A 14,522-nucleotide genomic window follows, 5' to 3' on the forward strand; every position below is an offset into this window, starting at 1 on the left:
ATACGTTGCATGGTCAGGCTTCTAGAAGAATATGACACAACATATTTTCTCGTAAATTCGAGAGTTTCCAGTAGCCTTGTTACAATGTAAACAATTTTCTATAACAACCTAGCGACAAAGATATGTTATTCTGGATATTACAGTGTGTTTCACAATGTCACATTGGATTATACATCATATACACAAGTAATAATAAATTGTATGTTATTAATTACGTGTTCTGACATTAAATAAACTCATATTAAGTTTCATGACATAACCTCACAAATAATATGATTGTGATTTATACCAAATAAAGTCCCCACATAACTACGTAAATAATAATAATAATAATAATAATAATAATAATAATAATAATAATAATAATAATAATAATAATAATAATAATAATAATAATAATAATCATCAATACATGCATTATTTACCCATGGGTTAAAGAATATTGTTTCCAAGTTATATTAGTCTATTGCACTTGCGTCAAAGTAACTCCCTATTTGGCATCTGGAAATCATGCATTTGATATGTTAAGATAACTCTGTGGCAAATCGTTTATTTGCAATACTGAGGGGGAGAAAAGTTTTTCAAGAAGATTACATCTGAAAGTCGAAAGTTTAAAGTTGAAAGCCTGTTAGAGTAAAGCATACTGAAAATAGCTAATATTTTAGCCTTTATAATATTCACCGAGAAAGGGTGTGATAGCCTTCCGACATAGTCACTAGATTCTCAACAAGGCCATTGCCGGTCAAACACAGCTAATATATGCAAAATAATTTTGAAATTAAAAATCACGTCCCTGTAGTTCAGATATCAGGTAGGACTGGAAATCTCGTAGCTATGATCATTTCATTAACAGTCGCGTAAAACTACAAGTGTTTTGCTTTGTCTTGTTATCTCAGAGTGAGTATAAACGTCGGCATAATACTATGCGAAATCCTCTGAAGAACTTCATAAACAATTCTTCAACCTCTGGCGTGATGTAGTGCTTAGGAAGACACTATTTCATCTACAGAAGTATGGGAAAATCTGTTACTTTCATTGACCTATCTCAGTCTGTTCTGACAATAAGAAAGGACAGAGGTATGAGCGATACTACTAATTCTATTCCTCATTTAGTCAGTCCCTGTAATGAATGGTGTGAAACTATGTCTTGTAGGTTCAATTGATGTGTTCATTTCGGCGGACTTCACAGAATATGGAAAAATACATTCTAGTTCAGTGAGGAGAACAAAGGGAAACAATTTATTTTCACTTCTTTCGCACGTCTCTTCAATGACACCTAACGGTGAAACTGTAGAGAATCTAACTATCCTTCCGGTTTTTTATTTTACATCATTTTCTTTCTAGGAATACCCGGAGTAAATGCCTGAGAAGGATTTAAAACTTGTATAATAAATAAAAATATTAAACTGTATTTATAGAAACACCATGCGTAGAGTATATCTGTTTTAACAATGAAATTCACAAACATATACATGTTTTTGTTTGTTATATTTTACTTGCCCGTCTTTACGCACTCATGTTCAGAGGAACTTCTACTTATCCCAAGTATTAACTACCAAGGGATTAAGCTCGGATGTTACTCCTTAATTAATATTACATCAGTGTTTACAGTGTGTTCATACCCTACTATTACTATGTTATTCTAATGGAAAATTCACTCATCCCGGGAATAAACCAAGATAAGTCACTTTTCCCGATTTTTTAAATTTTTGCGATAACATACCAAGTTCAGTGCTCTCCATCCTTTGACATTTACAAGATAAGTAATTTCTTCATAATACTAAAAAAATATGACTTACTATCTGAAAAAAAATCTGTTGTGTAAGATGCTCATAGCACTCCTTTGGGCGGGGATGGAAAGGGAGTGAAGTATAAAAATAATAGCTCCGGAGATCTCCGTAGTACAGCGACCAGCGGTTGCCGACTGGCCTCTGTTTTTACGTACTGGCTTAGGTTTCAGCATTTTGCGGAGTCTGTTACCTATAGTTTAAAGTATTTTCAATCAAATAATGGAGTAGTAGGATCACTGATGTTATTAGTGGCGATATTTTTGTCCACTTTTACGATCATTGTAACTATAAAAACAACCTATATACTGTACACAATTGTCAGATTGGTACGCCCATGACTTGAAAAAATTTATCAATATTTGTACTCAGATTCATTATATGATGTGTGACATGAGTGACAATCCCTGAGAATTTTCATTCTCGATATTTATAGTAGTTTCTTCTATGCATCGCGTATTTCCTTGATCATTTGTAATAGTTACGAAATGTCGGATCAAATAAATACATTCGATAATATTTATATTTGTGGTACTATTTAGCGGAAGTATACTTAGACTAAACCTGCAGCATTGTGAAGGGTGCAGGTATATCTAGGTGGGAATGAAGGAAAAACATGGTAGCAAAAGTTTTTAGAGGTCGACGCTAATTACGAACTAATATTTAGAGTCCCCCATGAAGAAAAGAGGAAGAAGATATTTACACTATAATTCCAAACATGACAAATAATTTCTACGTACTTAAACAAATACACCAATGATATAAATATCTAACGAAGTCGCTCACACCGATAGCATGAGTATCTAAAGCCAGTTTCTGATAACCCGTACGAAGAACGGGTACTTCTGCTAGTCTTGCTTATATTCTAAATGTTGTTAATAAAATTCGCTTCAGCCAGAGAAGTCAGTATGTCTTCTGTGCAGTACATTTTATGTTGGTGTTGGCGACGTGGATATTATTAAATTGTAAATTCATTATAGGTAGTTAATTTACACAGTTGTCTTTGTTAATGAGAACTGTTCAATCTTGCTAACTGTATACAAATTTGACTTACACCACTTTGGTTTTTACCGGTCTACGTAAGAATATAGTGCCTGGTTATTAAAGACAGTCACTTTCACTCACGATCCAAAGCAGATGAGTCATACATTTTGTTTTTTAAATACACAAAACCAAATCCAAACTATTATTTAAAAAGTTCTCTCATATAACAGAATGCTTTGACAAGAATCAGTGACAACCAGTGATTTTATATTGTTTTTACCGAGCTCGATAGCTTAAGTGCAGCCAGTATCCAGTATTCGGGAGATAGTAGGTTCGAGCCACACTGTCGGCAGCCCTAAAGATGGTTTTCCGTGGATTCCCATTTTCACACCAGACAAATGCTGGGGCTGTACCTTAACTAAGGCCACGGCCGCTTCCTTACCACTCCTAGCCCTTTCCTGTCCCATCGTTGCCATAAGACCTATCTGTGTCTGCGCAACGTAAAGCAACTTGCAAAAAAAAAAATATATTTTATAAAGATTTCCATCGAAAGGCTTAATTTTTTTATTTATCATGTTTTTGCTTGGAATGAGGTAATTAATATTAGTCCTAAGAGTGTTTGCAATGTACAAATAGATGAACGAAACATTTATGTAAATAACCTTATTTTTCACACCGTCCGGCTCGTTGACTGAATGGTCAGCGTACTGGCCTTCGGTTCAGAGGTTCCTGGGTTCGATTACCGGCTGGGTCGGTGATCTTAATCGCTTCTGATTAATTCTTCTGGCTTAGGGACTTGGTGTATGTGTCCGTCCTAACACTCTCCTCATCATATTAAGACAACATACCACACTACCAACCACCACAGAAACACGCAATAGTGATTACATCCCTCCATATAGGGTTGGCGGCAGGAAGGGCACCCGGTCGTAAAACAGGGCCAAATCCACATACATACATACATACATACATACATACATACATACATACATACATACATACATACATACATACATACATACATACATACATACATACATACATACATACATACATACATACATACATATATATATATGCGACTCAGTTCGCACTCGCGACCCCACAGGTGTGGGAGAAGGCGGTAGCGAATGAGGAAGAAGAACCTTAGTTTTCACACTCTGAAGTTATACTTGACAACGTTTATGTTCACTAAGACAACACAGAGTACACACATGCACTATGCGGCTATTCATAAAGCTGCCTGTGTCTCGCTTTTAACCAAGTAGGTTCTTCGAAAAAACACATTCAACGTTAAAACTAACAGTACAATGACACAAGCAAGCTACTACCTTCTTCTGTTTGTAGTTCCGAATAATTCTGTTTGAACCTTTTCATTTCAGAGATGAGCTAACATCACCTTAATTGCATAAGCTTGTTGTGATTATACTCATCCTGGTATTCCATAGCTCTTGTGTTAATTGATTAAACCTCACCTGTTCCATCAGCTGTCCTTTCACCAACAAACAGTGACGTGATAAGTATAACCTGAAAGGAGAACCACTTCCATCTGTTGACGATGCATTAATATAATTAGCGACCATGTTTCTTCTCTGCTTTTTTAATAATGTATGAATGGCTATCGCTACGAATGAATATATGTATGGCCTACACAGAGCTAAGGAAGACAATTTATTAGTAGACTACATTGATACTTTGAAATCATTTCGTAGTCTTTATGATTTCCATAATATATCCAACTTAAAATACGAGAGAGAGTGCTGGATTATTTGAAAGTTTGCCAGACTGAATTGTATGTGTCTTTTAAGATGATAAATAGGAATCGAGGGAATTAATTAAGGTCATAAATATAAAAGACAGAAAAACATGGAAGCTCTTTACAAGTGGTGCCAAAGAATGGTTCCGATATCCTGAATAACATCGGGGTTACTTATACAGACGAACTGCTCGGGCTCCGGGTAATACCATGCTTTTGCCAAGTCTTCATGTTAATAGGATATTGTTTTCTTCAGAGTAACGACAGGGATGGGGTAATGTATTACATTATATTGGGATTGGTTTGGGATTCTCTAGGAGTCATTATTGAAAGATTCTTTCGTAAAACCAGGTTCGTAAACCCTGGAAATTAATTCCTGGCTTTTACAAGCAAGTGAGTATCCATTGGGGCCATATGGTGCGTTAGTTGATGGCTGATTACGAAACTGGTAATGCATAATATACGGCTAAATTAATTCTGTGAAATTAGATTATGAATTCAAAGTTAAAGAAGTGTTCGTGATAAATCGTACAACTTTGAGGGAAAACATCGCGAATGACGATATGAATTTAAACCAATGGGCAATTCAAAAATTACTCTATAGCAGTACAAGAAGAATTGGACAGTTGCGCAATGTGAAACTACTTGACATTTAATTTGGGTCCCGAATACTAGATATAATATTCTGTCACAGAAAATAATATATGTGACAATTTTTAACTTGACTGACTTCTGTTGAAAATATCTAACTACATTTTCTGAAAATAGATGTTAATATTTCGTAATATGGAACACTAGCCCCGTGGTTTAATGGTGGCATATTTTCTTCGTATCCGATTTTTCGGATAGTTCAGGGATTTTAATTCTAGACTGACGACTGGAGTAGGTTTCACGCAGCCTCGTTATACCAACTAAGGAGCTACTGTTACGAGAGATAGTGGACCCGGTCAAGAAAGCCATGCAATATGTTTGAGGATATGGCTCTGCAGTGTCTGCGGACCATTAGCTTGGCAGCACTCATCTTGTAACACCATGGATTTGTTTTGATTTGTTTTAGACCGATCTCGATAGCTGCAGTCGCTTAGGTGCGGCCAGTATCCAGTATTCGGGAGATAGTAGGTTCGAACCCCACTGCCGGCAGCCCTGAAGATGGTTTTCCGTGGTTTCCCATTTTCACATCAGGCAAATGCTGGGGCTGTACCTTAATTAAGGCCATGGCCGCTTCCTTCCAACTCCTAGACCTTTCCTGTCCCACCGTCGCCATGAGACCTATCTGTGTCGGTGCGACGTAAAGCCACTAGCAGATTTGTTTGAGAATATGGAACTAAGTGCAACGTATCAGTTAGTTTCTTTTGTAGGAACGTGGTGGTCTGCGATATCTGTCACACATCAGTGGGGCGATAACATTTTGATAGGGCATTACTGGATTTAAATTGCCAAGAGGAACCAGAGAGCTCAGAGGAAACTGTCTCACCCCGTCTTTACAGTTGAAATTGAAATAATTGATAAAGAGATTCAACCTATTCAATACAAAAGAATAAGAAATGTAGTGATTTACATTCCCATTTAATAATTGGTAGAAATGGTACCGGTTTCGACCCTAGTCCAGGTCATCATCATCGTAAACATTGTGGGACTTTGCCTAGTGCTGCATGTGCTATGTTACCGCTCAGAGAATTGCGCACTGTTTTCTTTTGAGTGATTTGCATTTTACTTCTTCTAAGTTTTCCAGTGTCTACCCCTATTTCATTTTTATATCGCCTCTTCTACTGATCCTATGCATTATTTTTCGTCTTAACCGGCTGATATATTCTTCAATACGGAACAATGAAATTTTTAACTTTAAATCACCCCGTCTTTGTCAAACTCCTTTCTCCCATGGAGTCACCAAGATCTGAATCCGAGATGTAGTGGTAAAATTCAAAAGTCTAAGCATCTGAGGCACAGAGGAGTCTACTGTTAGTTCAAGTTATTATTTTAATTAAGATATTGGAGGTACTTTTCGGCCAGAAATAATTGCGTGCAGCTGAACCACATTCCAACCTTCCTATGGTAAGGTGAGTTTTCACGAAATATTTTTAAATGACGTCTTTAAAATCAGGCTGCATACATTTGTAACTAAATCATGTGTTTGTGGCTAACTATATTTCTGTGGAACAAAAGATCCCCTCAGAATGTTTGAGGTACCGTTTGATTGGAAGAATTGGACATGAGACATGAGTGCCTAAGTGAAATACGTGGGGCGAGTGGGGCTTGAAGGAGGTGACGATTGTCAGGTGTATTATTTGGTTCACGATTAAAATCTCCGAAAAGAAACACAGGCATGCAGACAGTTACAGTGTCTCGAGATAGAGTATTTGACGCCTTACATTCGCATAATAAAATGTCAACAGAAAAATACGATAAGGGAGGGGCCTATTATTGAAAGTTTGAAAGTTGAAAGAACCCGGCGATTTGATAGACTAAATATTAATTTCGACCTCTCTCTAAGACTGATCTGATAGGGGTAGGGAATATCAGAATTCGTTCATTTGTTTCATAAGGACTTCTGAATGGATATCCCGACGTTTGATGAAGTATCATTGAACAAAAAAAAAAAAAAAAAAAAAAAAAAAGATTACGCCCGAAAAACTGGCACCATTTGAGCTAGAGCAACCGACACGAAATGGGGAGGTTGTGGGTTCGGATTCCACTGGTGCCCGCTTGGCCATTTTTGTTCTATACTCAACATCTCTTCAACACGTGTTATATGTACGTAACACGACCTAATAAGTTGAAAGTTAATTTCGATACAATTCGGTCGTGAAAAAATATTCAATTACTAAATGTCTTGAAGTATTACTATGTTTGGTATCATTGGAAAGAGAAATTCGAATATAGTTGAACTGTGTCGTCATAAATCTTTTCAGATTTCGAACTTCACAAATTATATGCGTACGGAATCATACGACTTATATAAGCACACTTTCCGATCGATACGGAATGATACGGAGTGGTACAGTTCGTACATGCTCAGGCTATTTAATTAGTCATCCGTATCGCGGCAGGTGTCCGACCAAATGAGTTAGTTCACAATAAATAATATCACTAACATAACATCTGTGAAGATGAAGTCAGTTATTAGGGTTTGTACAGTAAACAAAATTGTATTGAACTGACTATCGAATCTGTCTTTCATTTCCGACTTTGTTCGGATGTGAGTCACAGGATGTTGTCACGAAACCCCAGTAGTCAATATGTTACTGTATTAGAATGATTGGACATTTTCCTTACTTTCAAATTATTGTATGAAATGGTGGAGATGAGAATTTTCCTTTCAATTTCACAACGTCTAACTCTGCAGCATGTACGGAAAGTTGGTGTTGCGAAAACCGACCTAGAGTATATACCACAGTCTGATTGTGGCAAACCATAATTGACATATTCTATATTCCGATATCGCTAAGTTAACACAACGGTTCATCTAAATGTCACAACAATAAATTAACCGTGATGATACAACCTCTCCTCGCGGCGGCCTCGTGCTTTGAGTGCTCGATTATGTGCACTCAGTACACTACGAAACGTTGTAGTGAAAAAAGATTCTGATCTCTCTTTGTTCGAAAATAGATACTATGACAAATATAAGTGACATTATAGTGAATGCAAGTACATTTTGAGACGGTAAACGTAGAATAATTACAACAGTTTTTTTGAAGAATCGTAAATTTGACGTTCTAAATATCAATTATGACCCCATATGTGGGGTACCATTAGAAATCTCTCTCTTAGCCCAAGATAATTGTATACGATAATGGTTGCCCTACGGCACTTAAAGACAATGTTTCGCCACGTCGTGTATACAAACATTTCTGAATTTTCTTCATATCAACTTCTGATTTCTTCATGTCAACACACATGATGTGTGTATCATTGAATAAGGCATCTTACATCGAACATAATGGTACCATTGCAATAGACTAATGAAAATTAGAGCAGAAGCTTAGCCTGTGTGAGATGTTGTAACTGACCAAATGCAGGGTTGGAAAAATCCCAGACACCCGGTCCCCATGGCGACGAAAAGAAATGCATAGGTGCCTAACATTTTAAAATTGTAACTGCTAAATTCAAGTCTGAGTAAAAACATTTTTTTTTGAATTTATTTCCACTGTGAAAATAGCAACGTGTGAAAAATTAATTTGATGGTAACTCGACAGTAAAATTTGTTGTGTTTTGTTTCTTTTGTTGTTCTTGTTCCTGTCGACTCTCTAACGTATCTAAATACGGAAATTATAATGTCTAAAATCGGTTATAAGCATCGGTTGCACCTGAACATTGACTTTAATCGATCTGTGCGTTCGATATATCTCGTGATCGCTCGTGACCATTACATCGACAAGATAAACCTCTTTTCACGGCTCTTGGCGCCTGATTTTCTCCGTTATGTTCTTTGTGTACTACACTACTGTGTAATAAGCAATACACGGGGCTTAGTACATTTGATCCCATTAAAAGGAATGCCTCGAGTAGTGAATGTGATTAAAGTGTGATTAAAATGAAGTGAGAGATCGAACTGGTCAGTATTATAGACGTAAACAAATTATTTTTATTTCTTATGTCTGGCGCCTATGAAGAGTTGCTGGCTCCTAGAATTGTTTCTAATTTGTCCAGCCCTGACCAAATGTATTGAAACATGATACCGTCAGCCTACATAATTAACCATCCGTACCAGTTGTAACAGTAATAGTGATAATGGCATATGACTTTTAGTGCCGAGAGTGTCCGAGGACATATTCGGCTCGCCAGGTGCAGGTCTTTTGATTTGACTCACGTAGGCGACCAGCGAAATTAACCAATGATGGTTAAAATGCACGACCCTGCCGGGAACCGAACGCGGGACCCCTGTGGCAAAAGGCCAGCACGCTAACCATTTATCCATGGAGTCGGACATCATATTGTACGGGTAACACACACGTACTTAATTACGCGCGTGATCGAGCATGAGAAGTACGCAGGGCGTGTGCGGTCTTAGAGCAGGAGAGTGTACAGAGAGGGAATTGCAGTTGAATAAATATAGTACAGTATGCCACACTAACTTTTATTACTATTGGTAAACGTAAATAAATTCCCTGTAATGTCATAAAATCTTTGTCAAATGAAACTTGCATACCCGCAAAATTTGATATTTGAAAGCAAATAAAGTTTATTCTTGACGTTTGAATTCTGTAGTGATTGACACATAGTTATAGTAAAGTGGTCAAAGTTCATTCTTGAAATTTAAAGCAAACGCTCACTTCAAAATTATAACGACATATATAAATTTCCTACTTGGAATAATTAATAACTTTGACTTACTATGAAAATAAATAAAGTTCACTCTTGATGTTCTAAATTGAATGCCTAAACCAAAAATTATCGCAATTAATCAGAGTTCACTCTTTAAATAATTAGTAAAATGGAGATCACTCAAGTTCTAATTCACTGCAAAAATATCTAACGAAATGGCTAAGTCTGAATTGCATTCTATAAAAGTCCTTGAAAGTTCTTTCAACTCGTTAGCAAGTTCTTTTGAGCTTTGGAGTAGCTCTGGTAAGACTTAATATTATACTGGCTTTAAGTGTGAAATTGCGGTTATTTGTAAAATTGAAAGTCACTTGAAAAATTGATACTTGAGAAAATGAAAGTAACTTATGAATTGAAAGTTAAATTGGAACTCACTTGGAAAATTAATAGTTACTTGAGAATCGAAGGTGAATTGTGAACTAGAAAGTTAAATTAGAAGTCACAGTTCATTAAGTTCCAACTGACTGTTCTTTAAACAACACAGATGCATATCACCTTTATGTTGTTCCGGATCTTGAAGTTGCTGGCTCCGTCTGACTGCTTCCTCACAGCTCCAGAGTACCAGTATCGACCGGCGACCAGAAACACCATTACCATATGTTCCCCGTCGATCCGAAACACCATCACAACGCATCCCTCGAAGCGACCACGTCCCACGATGGAAGTTTACACGATGATACGGGTGGTTAAGTCTATGCCTGTGGCGTTATATTGCTCAAGCAACTTAGTGTGTTATAGCAATATCGGTTCATTAGTAACAAGTGTAACGTTCGTAGATAAATTTTACTTATATTTTGAACCAAGGTTCCACTTAACAATGCGATCGAACCGTCACTGTCCAACTGCACAATTCGATACGCTGAATGCACTGTGTTCCCGACTGTAAGTTTGAATACAGTTCTTGAATTCTAAACAGAGTCTGTACAGTTCATTCTACCCCGCACACGATAATGCCGTAATGTTTAATTACACAGTCTATGTTTCCTTACATGAAACATGGCCACATAATATTCACAAAACATTCTACTGCGTATCCCGCACACCGTAAAGTATTAATGTTCCCTTACGAAAAATAGCACGTAATTTTAAGAAACATAGTCCTAAGTAGCTGGTCGCTCGCAGAAGTTCAAATATATAAACATATCTCATCAAATTGTAAGTTACGTTGTTTACTGACAATTCTGTAGCACACGGCACAAAACAATATGTCCCGTTGAACGATGTATAACACTTTGTGTTTTCAAGCAAGCAACTTAAAATGTTAAAGTTTTTGAATGCTTTTAAATAAGTCCTTTAGAAGTGGACGAAACATTTTAGAGTATAAAGTTACACTGCTGTCACAGTCAAAGTTCTCACCTAGGTCGCGCCTTGCTGGTACTGAGTTCGAAGTTACAGACATTCGGAACTTGGCACTCCACGCACTAAGTCAAAGCATACTCTCCGGTACTACATCATGCAGCAGACCTCCACCCGTCTCTGCGGTCGGTCGTTGTGTGTCGTTGAGTCTCTGAAAGGTCGATAACACGTGACCCCCTTGATTCTTATGTGGAACCGCCGACCTAACTTAGGTCCTTTGTCCCAAGCCTACGAGGTGGGGGTAATTTGCTTGGTGCAACTTGCTTTCCTTAATTCCAAGTACTCAATATGAACTTGTTTCGTGTGTTAGACTGTTGGATTAGGATGAATCCAACTGTTTTGGCCCTATTCTATTATTGTATTACAGGATTAATACTAGCTATTCATATTTACATAGTTTTACTCTTGATCTACAGTGAGAATGTGTCATGGAATTTTTATGTCACACACATGCGTGTGCCCGTTTCAATTTAGGAGTGTCTTCGGGTGTTACATTTTGTAATATGCTTGTTCATCCATGCCATGTATCTCTTTGATGAGATGATTGCTTATGGCTGCCTGTTTCTGGTAAAACTTTTCAGCGGCGTTTCGAATTTCATCTTTAAGTGTGGGCGTTTTCATCATCTGCTTGATTTTCTCATTGCTAATATGGCATGGGGCGTCAGCTATCATTCTGAGCAGCTTTTTTTTTTTTTTTTCAATGTACGTGTCCCGCACTGTTCTCCAGGCCGGGGTAGTGACGCTTCTAATGAACGTTTTGTATAGTACGAGCTTATTTGTTCTGTTTTGACTTTCTGGACATACAGGCCCGCCCTTTTATACAAAAGCATGACCCTGGGCTTGAGCGTCATGGATATCGCCCGATATTTTCATATCTCCGTGAATAATGTAACTATCGATTTGAAATTTGACTACTAGCTATTTGTTACTGCCTCTGTGGATCCGTGGTAGAGTGTCGGCCTCCGGATCCCAAGACAGCGGGTTCAAACCCGGCAGAGGTAGTCGGATTTTTGAAGGGCGGAAAAAAGTCCATTCGATACTCCATGTCGTACGATGTCGGCATGTAAAAGATCTCTGGTGATACATTTGGTATTTACCCGACAAAATTCATTAACTCTCAGCCATAGACGCCCAAGAGAGATCCGGTTTACTCGGTCTGCCATCGAGTGGGCCTAGAGTAAAACGGAACGTCGAAATTGACGAGCAGACAGCCAGATGGCGTCAAATCGAAATGTCTGCACACGGTAGCTGAGGCCATACGATTATTATTATTATTTATTGCCAGCTACACGATCCCGTTGTCCATTTGCTATTATCTCATCAGGAAGCGGAGAAAGGAAAAAAACTTCTATATCATTCCTTCCGACGTGCAGGCCACGTGTTTGGTGACGTCGCGGTTGTGCCTCGGCAAGCTGTAGTCGAGCTTGCTAGCAGCATGCATTGCATCACAGACAACAACGCGCACAAGTTATACTTATGAAACAGGCCGTGCGGTCTCCAGTTCGATCACGGGCAATTGCAGGCATAACCGGATGGTTCCTGTTTCAATATTAAGTCAGTTAAGTGATGTTTATTTATTTTTTTATTTATTTGTTTGTCTATTTATTTATTTATGGACGTGAGAATTGCCCAATTCGTCTTTGTAGATATCATCGGCCACTTGTAAATAAATGAACTATCAAACACGTACTTTATTTCACCCATGTCAGGCGATGTCGTTACAAACACCTTGTAGAACAGTCCCTCCCTTGCCCGCACCCGTACTTATTCCTTTTCTTTCCTGTGTCCGTGTGGATGATGGAAGTCCTGTACATTTCGTCCACACGATCGATCTTTGTTAAAGAAACACGTAGTAGTTGAATATGGTGGTGTTGGTGGTGGTTATTGTTTTAAGAGGAAGTACAACAGCGCAACCATCCTCTATTAACATTCATCAAAGGGAGAAATGGAAGTGGTCCGACATTTCGAAAAATGAAGGTATCGGATAAAGAACAGAAAGGATCACGAAAAGCGTGAATGTGAAAGAAAGCCTCGAAAACCTAATACCGTCGGGGTTGGAAAAACCAAGAATTAACTAAGGGGCTCAGATAGGAAAGATGAAAGTGAGGAGCCTGAAACATGTAAGTGTGTAAGGAAGTAAGTAAGTAAATAAGTAAGCAAGTAAGTAAGTAAGCAAGTAAGTCGAGTCAATGTCTGACTCAGCCAGGAGAACCGTGGACGCCAAACCACGCTCAAAATTTGAGAGCACTTGAGCCCCCTTATAGCCTTCTCATTCAACAGGCAGGGGATACCGTGGATATTATTCTACCGCCTCGACAAAAAGTTGGCATTAGGATGGTCAATCAGCCGTAAAACTAGTCGAAGTCCTCACATGCTTCATAGATCACACCTGTGACCCAACTGGTGTGTGGCGAAAGCGTCAGATAAGATTATTATTATTATTATTATTATTATTATTATTATTATTATTATTATTTCGTCGCCATAAGACCTATCTGTGTCGGTGCGACGTAAAGCCCCTAGCAAAAATTATTATTATTATTATTATTATTATTATTATTATTATTATTATTATTATTATTATTATTAAAAGTAAACTCCCTCAGTTACAAGCAGGCATCCGTGGGGAATAAATACCTCAGCGGTATGACTGAAAGTGTTTCAAAATGTATTGCTGCCTAAAAAAAGCCAGCTAAACGCCTGTAAGACAAAAAACAGGGCACTGTACTTGCACGCAAGTAATACTGTAAAGTGACAGCTTACTCATGTGAGAGTGCCTGGATTTTCAAGAGGATTAACCTCCTGTCCACCAAGCCAGAACCGCACAACAGTGGTTTGAGGCTAGTGTTCCAAGCCCCACTCGTGCAGACAGGAGAGACAAAACGCGCAACAGCCTAGACCCGAAAGTCTTCTTCTTTCGTGGTCTTTCTGGTGGACTCCCGGTATAGACGATCACAAATTCCCAGTCCCCGAGTTAGATGAATTAAATTAAACGTGACTAATACCCCGCACCTGATTGGAATCGGGCCCTGTGAGCCGAAGACAACTACCCTGACCATTCAGTATAGGATATGGACCACAGTGACCCATACGTCTTGCTCCGAATTTGTCAATTCTGGATGTCCTATGAGATTTTCTCTCCATTTGGTCAAATTAGCTACAGTAGATTTCTTCCTCACTAGATTCACCGATTATGTCCCAATTTACGATTTACGATCTTTTCTCATTCGGCATTCTTATCCAGTATTCCATCTCGAATTCTGTTTTCTTTCTTCGCACTCCCAGGTAGTCCACTCGATCCCCCTCCATACAAATAC

This window comes from Anabrus simplex, chromosome 1 (genome assembly GCF_040414725.1).
Source record: "Anabrus simplex isolate iqAnaSimp1 chromosome 1, ASM4041472v1, whole genome shotgun sequence".
NCBI lineage: Eukaryota > Metazoa > Arthropoda > Insecta > Orthoptera > Tettigoniidae > Anabrus > Anabrus simplex.